Below are 8,360 nucleotides of genomic sequence, written 5' to 3'. Positions count from 1 at the left end.
CTTATTCTGTACCTTGCCTGGTTTTTTTTTAAGGGAGGATGCAATATCCCTGGGCTGTCATTCCATGAAGAACAGCTGTCATTCCTCCCATAGTGTATGCGAATGTGTTTGAGGAGGGAGGGGAAAGGGAGGGGGGAATTAGGGGAGGATGGGGTTCTGCTGTTGGGAAATATGATGGTCCTATTCAGAGTGGTAAATGTTTTTTCATTCGTGATATTCCACTGCAGTTCTGTCTTTTTCTTCAGTGGCTTTAGACATTCATTTTCCTGTTAATCTAACTCATCTATCTGACATATAACTACAAGAATATTTATTAAACATCTTTTTAAAACTATGTATGCATTTTATAAGTGTCTGATTTCTGCACAGTCTCTGCAACTGTGAATGCTAGCTCACCGTCAGAACTGCAGTCTAATACTACAGAGGTGGATTCAGAAAGCATTATCTGTGCCTTAAAAACATGAGTTTGCCATATATTTTCAGTGTTACAAACTGAAATGCTCACTGAGAGGGTTAAAGAACATGGTACAGTCCTGCATGTAACTAGCTAGCTGTGCAGACCTGCAGAAGGAAGAGAGAGATCCATGAATCCAGCAATTCCTGCCCTGTTCTTATTCTTCCTTGTGTTTTTGAAGCACTGCAGACTCCCAGATAACTCATCACAGAGCATTCAATGCATTTCTTGTGGTCCAAGGGCTTTGTGTGTAGCACAGGAATAAGTTCCTTTCTACCTGCTTGTGCTCCCATACACAATCTAACCATAAATTAGTACAGTTTGAAAAAGCAAATATTAGTTTTGGTCAAATTCTACCAATGTATTTTAAGAAACAAAGGAAGTAAATGCACCAAAGATGCTCTCACCTCTGTACCTTCTGGCAATTACACTTCTTAATGCATTTATTTTCACAATATGGGCGTGAAATAAGGAAATGCAGTTGTTATCTATGGTGTGCATAGAAACACAGCAAAGCGACCTCAAGGCACAAGACACAGCACGTGCTGGGGCCCTTATTCTCTGAGTACCTGAATCAAAAACCTGCTGAAACACTGTGAGTCTTGTTTGATCCAGCCGTGGGGTTTCCTTTGTTTGGAAACCAGCAAGAGGCACCGTGTTTGTGTCACAGGCCAGGTCCAGGCATGGCCTCTGGACCTGTGAGCTCAGAGGTGTTCCAAAGACCCAGATTAGCAACACCAGAGAGAGACTGAAGAACTTAAGTCAAAAAGAATGTCTAGGTACAACATAGATGCCAAGCTCCTCACTTCCTTGTCCTGTGGTAGCAGGACATCAGCAGAACATCTTTTCTCTTAAAAGCACTGTAGTAGTTGTTTTACAACTGTTTTGTGATTGATGTCCACTCTGGCCCTTTCTCTCTCATCTGATAGCTCTGGCAGTCCCTGCTTGATTTAGCCATCCCAGCTGAAAAGGTAACCCATCTCCACAACTAGAAGTAATAAATTCTTTAGCCACCACAGCAAAATACATTGATATCATCTTGAATTAAATCACTCACGTCTGCAGTCCTCAGTCCGGGATATCACAGTAAATTGGTATCAGCTGAAATAAGATTTACATTAGTAAATACATCAGGCTATGAGCTGACCAGTTTGCACTGGCCACACCACTTGTTCAGCCACGTCTTCCTTGAGATAACTCCTTCTAGCACCTTAGTAATGCAGCCAGCTGAACAGTGATAGCAAACTTCTCCAGGGGGAATCACTGGGGCTTGGGAACCAGAGCCGTTACTTCCCTAGAAACAATCTGTGCCTTCAAGGACTAAGGCTCTGTCTGCATATGGAAATCAAGTTTTCAAATGTATTCAAATGTTGGTAATACCAACCCTGCTCCAGCACCAGGAAGAAGGTGTGGAGTCTACTGAAGAATAGCTCTTGGCTACTGCCATCTTCAGGACTATCCCATGTTAATTATTCAGGTCTCTTGTAAAAAGACACCTGTGGTAACTGGCAGAGTATCTGCACAAACATTAGCAGCCTTGAGGCTAAGAAACTGTTAAATAGCCTTAGTAATAGAATATTAAAACCTTGATGATGAGCAAGCTAGCGTGGGTGGAATAATTGTCTGCTCAGAAAGAGGTGCCTTTTTCTCATTCTATTCCTGTTGTTGAATCCTTATCTCCTGGATAAATAAAAACAAACTCACTCAGTTATTGTTCTCGTTCACCTTTTGACTCTTGATTAGATTTACTGCAGATACATCCCTTTGGCAATGAAAATGGAATCAACACATTTCTGATGCACTCCAGTGGAATTCTCAGCCCCTGCTCCACCCTCAGACCACCAAGGTCCTCCTTTTCTGAATGGCAGTTAATTACCTGTCCTTCTAGCACATGCATGAGATACAACTGTCAGAGAGACCACTTGCTCTGAGTAACAGACTGCTCTGTTTCACTTTGAATCTTTATCTTATTTTTCATCCTCAGCACTTGGAGCCAAACCTGATACCTTTCTGAAGAGAGAAACTCATGGTGATGCAAGCTGCCTTGCTGGGCTGCTTCTCCTTTCTATATTTTTCAGTGTTTTCCCAGATGAGGCCCCAGGATTATTGCAAACGAGTCCCAGGAAGAAATGCTGCTCAATTAGGCGAAAAGAAACTCGAAGGAAAAAAGGAGTAGAGCCAGCAAATTGCTTGAGATAACAATCTCCCCCCACCCGTGTGTCTCTGTAACTAAGAGGATTAGCTGAACTTTCTGTGTCACACCAAAACTGACAATAAGCAACAGTGACTTCCCCCCGCTGGCACTTGTACCTTCACATGTTTCATTTTCTTGCCCACACTACTGCCTTGCCCCTTGCTGATTGTATGACAAACTTGGGGATGAACATGATGGCTCTTTCCTTTCCTTTAAGATTTATGACTCAAAGCCAAATAAAACCCAACTCAAGTTATTACATGCTCTGTTTCCTCCTAACAACAACTCACTTTTAACAGTGTAAGCTAAGCAAGGAAACATGGAAATATGGTCTCCTTGATCTCACCTGATCCATCTGCTGCTAGAGATGCAAACAGCAGCCTCGGGTCTGCCAACACGGGAGCAGGCATAAAGACGTCCCTTGGGAGCAGGACCAAATGTCTGGAATATATAAAGAAGAAGTCCCATCAAAATTCAAAGTAACTGGGGTTCTGTGTAGATACAGCACTGCCAGCAAGGAGCTGGATGTTTATTTCAAGTTAAGATTTATCATTGTGTGGTAGGAGGACTACCTAGGGTAGTCTTGCAGTGAAAGGAAATACACTTTGTCAAAGGACTCTGTCGCCAGTTATGGAATCAGCCTCATGTTCCTCTGACAGTGCTGTACACATGATGAAAAGAATATGGCTTGTGACTGAAGATGATCAAACATCAAATTATTCCAGTTCTAAAGTAAACTAATTCCTTTTGCTGACCTGTGTAGAACATCACTCCAAACCTGGTGAACAACTCCTTTCCCTGAGCCTGCCAGAGAATGTGTACTGAGAGATGAAGTTCTGAGACAAGGCAAAGCAGGAACACTCTACCAACCCACACGTGCTCCCTCCCTTCTCTTCCCTGAGTTTCCACAGGAGACCACAGCAGAAGGTGGTGAAAAATCTGAAAGATGAATGCCTCTGATACCTGAAGGGCTACACACAGGCACACTGACTAAGTAAGCACCTGTGCCACGGTGAAGAAGGAAGCTGAAAGCAAGAAGGAGGCAGGTGAATTAGAAATGATTTCACACTGATGTAAAGCAGATACCAACACACAAAAAGGGAATGTTGGGATAAAACGAGTTGGGATGTGGGACTCGGGTGATCACCACCAGTGTAAGGACCGAGGGGAAATGCTGACACAGCAAATTCTGCAGCAAGTATTAGGGTTGGGTTATAAAATGCATGGGACTTGCCAGTTCTTGTAAAGCATTTTACTGAACTAGGCATCTGTGCTGTGTGCCCTCTCATTGCTGCACAACTCCCTGGACCTAAATTAAATCACTATGGCGCTTCTGCCATGTTAAACGGTCCGAGCAGGTACTCTCAGGCCACATAAATTCAGTGAAGTAGTGTTTTGGGTGTCCCTGTACAGCTTTATTTGTGATCAAAGGGTATGGTGTTGTGGGGGAGAAATACTTCCAGACAGATTTAGACTTTTACTCCAAAAATCTGTTCAGACTGAGAGGCATTGTAAAAACTGCCCGGTGTATTGCCACGGGGCAAGACTGCCTTGTCACTCTGTAGCAACCCCTGTCTCGCCTACATGGAGCAGCAGTTTTAGTTCAAAGGGATCCAGGTCCATTCTCTTTCCCCATTTACATGAAATGGGACTAGAGTGGAGCGTGGCAGCCTATTAACAGTGCCCCACAGCACTGCAAGAGTTCTGCCTAGAGAGTGAAGGACACCGTGTCCAATTGAAATTACAGAGGAATTTGGGGTAGGCAGAATGTAATTACACAATTGGAATTTAAACTGTGAAATTAAAAGGAAATATTCAAGGATGAAGGGGCAGAGAGAATCCCTAATCTCCAGCCAGGCTAGGCTGTGTGACAGAAAAGTCCCTTTCTGAAGGGGGAATAAGCAAAGAGCTGTCCTGGAAGAAAGGGAGGTAGAGAATAAAGACAATGTTTTCAAAAGCACCCTAACTCCAGCTGTGTGTTTGTTTCATAGGCTATGTCTATTCTACAGAAAACCTTGCGGTTGCTAAAAGGCATCAGATGTGTCCCTCTTGGCCCCCTCTTCACTGAGGTCAAAAACAATTTGGTTCCTCATGTAAGCAGCACCAAAGCATTCCCAAGGTCTACAGCAGAAAGTGTGCTGTACAACTGGTCAAAAAAAAGGAGTTCAGCCTTGGTTTTCATATAGGTACAAACCAGAATTTGCCCTTCTACCCGAGTTTGTCACTCTGCTGGCAGTCTTGCTTTAGTATCTGAGCTTTTCCCAAGTCTTAGTTAGTTATCATCCCAAGAAAAACCAAGTATTTTTAAGGGTTTTGCTGTAGCAAGGGGAGGAAGAGAAAAACGCTGAAAGCAGATCTGTGACAGTTTTGAGTGGCAACTCGAATCAGGCAATTGCAAATCCCACTCCTTAGAGATGTGAATCAAGTTGTAGGACCTCATTGTTGTCCCTCTCAGAGCAGAGAAACAGGTAAAGATGCAGCCAGCCTTGTGGGTCTCTGGGAGAGGAACAATACAGAATAGGGTCCTTCAATCAAGGCACAGGAGAGAGAACTGGGGGCTCGTCTTCCTGCTGCACATGCAACCTAAGACAAGTTTCTTAATTTCTCTGCTTTAGTTTACCATTGCTAAAAAAAGCACAGCAATAATTTTCTAAATCCTTAAAGCTGGTGATTTGTAAGATGTAACTGGTAAAAATTGGAAGGTTCAGAAGCTGCATTGGTGACAACTATTGAAATGCATACAAAAAACTGAGGTAGAGCTAAAGTAAGTGCAGGCAAAGCAGCAGAGAGTGAGAAATAGATTGAAAAAGCCACCTGAAAAGATAAGTGTCCTTTTAGTAATTACCTCTCCCTTTCCTGAGGATGTGTGAATGTTCTGAATTACAGGGCTTTTTTTTCAAATATGAAAATGAAAAACATGCTTCTTTTTGTCCCTGCTCCTTATCTCCAAAAAAGCAGTTAGCTGCACTTGGGAGGGGCAGAGTATTATGAGATGGTACAACTTTCCTGCTATAATTTTATTATCTTTAAGAGTCAGAGGAATGGCGACAACTCTGAGAAATAAGAGATTCAGGGTCATCCTTTCTCCAGTCCAGAGACAACAGAATAGGGTCAGAACGGAAGGCAGAAAGCAATCTGGTCAAAGGCAGCAGGAGGAGTGTGCAAGGGGAAAAAAAACCAGCCAATATATGCAGTGGACAGTCTCCATTTCTCTTCCGCTGTTCGTGCTCAGCACTCACAAGGTGCGTAGGAAGGAGATCTGAAGAGGGGGGAAAAGTATAATAATGTAAAGACACATTACTGGTGGGTCCCAAGCCTTGGGGATAGAGGTGGACTCTTTTCCATGCTTGGGAACAGGAGGAGGGCGGGGAGCAACGCAGGAGAGAAAGGAAAAACAGCTTTGTGGTTAAAGTACTGAACTGCACAGCCTCCGAGCACCTAGGTGTGAGTCTGTGTCCCACTAATGTCGGCTGTGACACTGGAGGGAATATGCACAGTCTTTACGTTGCTTTTCTTCACTTCTTCTCCTCAATCAAGAAGGTACTAATCCTATTTTTTTCCTCATTTTTTTTTTTCCCTGCCAGCTCTCTAAATTGCAAGCTTTTTGAGACGCAGTGTCTTTTGCTATCGATAGCACGTTCAAAAAATAACACTGTAGCAGGGAGGCTGCCGGTTCCTCTATCAGGTTGTGTATGACGATGAGAAATAGGAAACGGACAGAAGCACACAGATAAGTTTAATTAAATGTGAGACAATCTGTGCAGTCACCAAGTGAAAGGAATACAGAGGTTTCTGAGGACCTATGTCTGAAAACACAAGGGGCAAAGAATGACTGTTTTGAAGCAGAAGCCTCTAATTATCTGGATGACCAAAGGGAAAGCAGAAGTAAACGTGATTCTAGTAATGGGCCCTTCTGTAGGAGAGAAATCTCATGTGAAGAAAACAGGACAGAGAGAAGGGGGACATTGTGTGAGAAAAGCAGCATCTGGGATTCACATCTGAGTGGCACGGTGGAATTGGAGCAGAGCAGATAAGTTTGCTCTTAATTTCCCTGTACACTAGAGCTGTTTCATGAAAAGGATAATTTCCTTCCCAATGTGCTTTTTGCTTAAATACTGTGATTTGTGTTTCTTTTGCTCCCTGCCTTCCCGCCTCATGTTTCTTTTGTCCTCTGCCTCCCTACCTTAAAAAAAAAAAAAAAATTGTCTGTGAAACACTACTGAATTAATTCTAGCAGGAGATAGAAAATTCAGAAGGTCACATAGCAATCAAAGAAAATTTGGGGTTATGGGCACAAGTCGAGCAGGCCAATTAGGGTTAGGAATTAAGAGGTATCTGGTTCAACATCAAAACAATGGACGCAGATACGCTGCAGAGCTTTAAAAGATCCTCAGATACCATTTCTTCCCTTTACATGTGGTGTTGATTTTGAACACTGTATTGTTTTCACAACCAGAAAATCTTTTTAAGGCAAAATCCCCGTGTGAGGCAATTCTGTGTGGCTGACAAGTCCAGCCAGAGAACAGATTCACAGGGTCCTGCTCGCTGCTCAGTGCTTTGGGCTCTGTTTCAGCACGTACTTCACCGCCAGTGAGAGCCCAGTCTCACTGACTGCAGCTGAACAACCAACTTTCTTATGTCTTTTTGTGAAATGAATCCAGGGTGCTCAGCTCCTCGTAGGACTAAGCCTTGTATCATGTTTGTGTCCAATTATCTCAAATTTCAAGTGTTTCCAGCAAGTTGCTCATGAGTAAGACACCAATCAGGCACTATGTGGCACTCACAATTGAAAGAGAGGTAAAATTTAGCTGATAAATTATTCATCACTAATGATTTGGCCAGCTTTCCTGGATATATAGCCACAGGGATGTATGACACCTTGGGGAAGGCATCAGATAGAGATGCATTCAAAGAAAACTAGAGGAGAGGATGCAGACATAGATCCAGACTAATCTCTACAGGGAGAGGGAAATCACCTATGTGGCTTGAGCGAATTAAGTTCTCTTTATAGGTGGTCAATTAGAAAACACAGAGCAGATTAATAACTCCCAAAAAATGACCAAAAAAAAAAAACAAAAAACCCCAAGAAACAAACAAACAAAAAACCCCCACCAAAAATAAAACCACCAAACCACTAGCAACTACTTGTTTTCAGACATCTTTTCTGCGGTAGCTGTGGGTTCCAGCTAAGTGTGCAGAAGCTGAGCGAGAGCAAAGGCTAAATCAGGTGTGGTAATGGGAGCAAATTCTCCCCAGCAAGAAGCTGCTGGGATCAGGGAAGAGGTTACTGGGAAGTGGCATGCCGGACTGAGAAGAGTCTTTGGGTGAGATAGGGAGATAGGGGAGAGAATATTCAGCGTAGGCAGGATTAGAGCTGTGCAGAGTCTTAATCTAGGCAGCCCTTTCTCCACACGTTTATCTGTCCCGGTGCAGCCCCCGCGTGCTGCAGTGCTGGTATAACCTGGCCATAAAACTGGATTAACTGGCCCGCGAGGATCATGGCTGAGCTGAAGAGGAGCACGACAATATGCCTTTGTTTACATGTTCGCTCCTGTGAGTGCAACACAGATCTTCAGGAGACAAAGTGCTTAATTGCTGGTTTAGGGTGTCAGCAAATGAATGTGCATGAGTAGGACTGGTGGTAGGGGAAGGTTTTTGCTTTTTCACAGTGCAGTCCATTTCTGCTAGTGTTTTCTGCAATAACAAGAGGTT

Source organism: Onychostruthus taczanowskii, unplaced genomic scaffold, assembly GCF_017590055.1.
Source record: "Onychostruthus taczanowskii isolate IOZ18803 unplaced genomic scaffold, ASM1759005v1 scaffold67, whole genome shotgun sequence".
Lineage (NCBI taxonomy): Eukaryota > Metazoa > Chordata > Aves > Passeriformes > Passeridae > Onychostruthus > Onychostruthus taczanowskii.
This window is presented reverse-complemented; position numbering follows the sequence as displayed.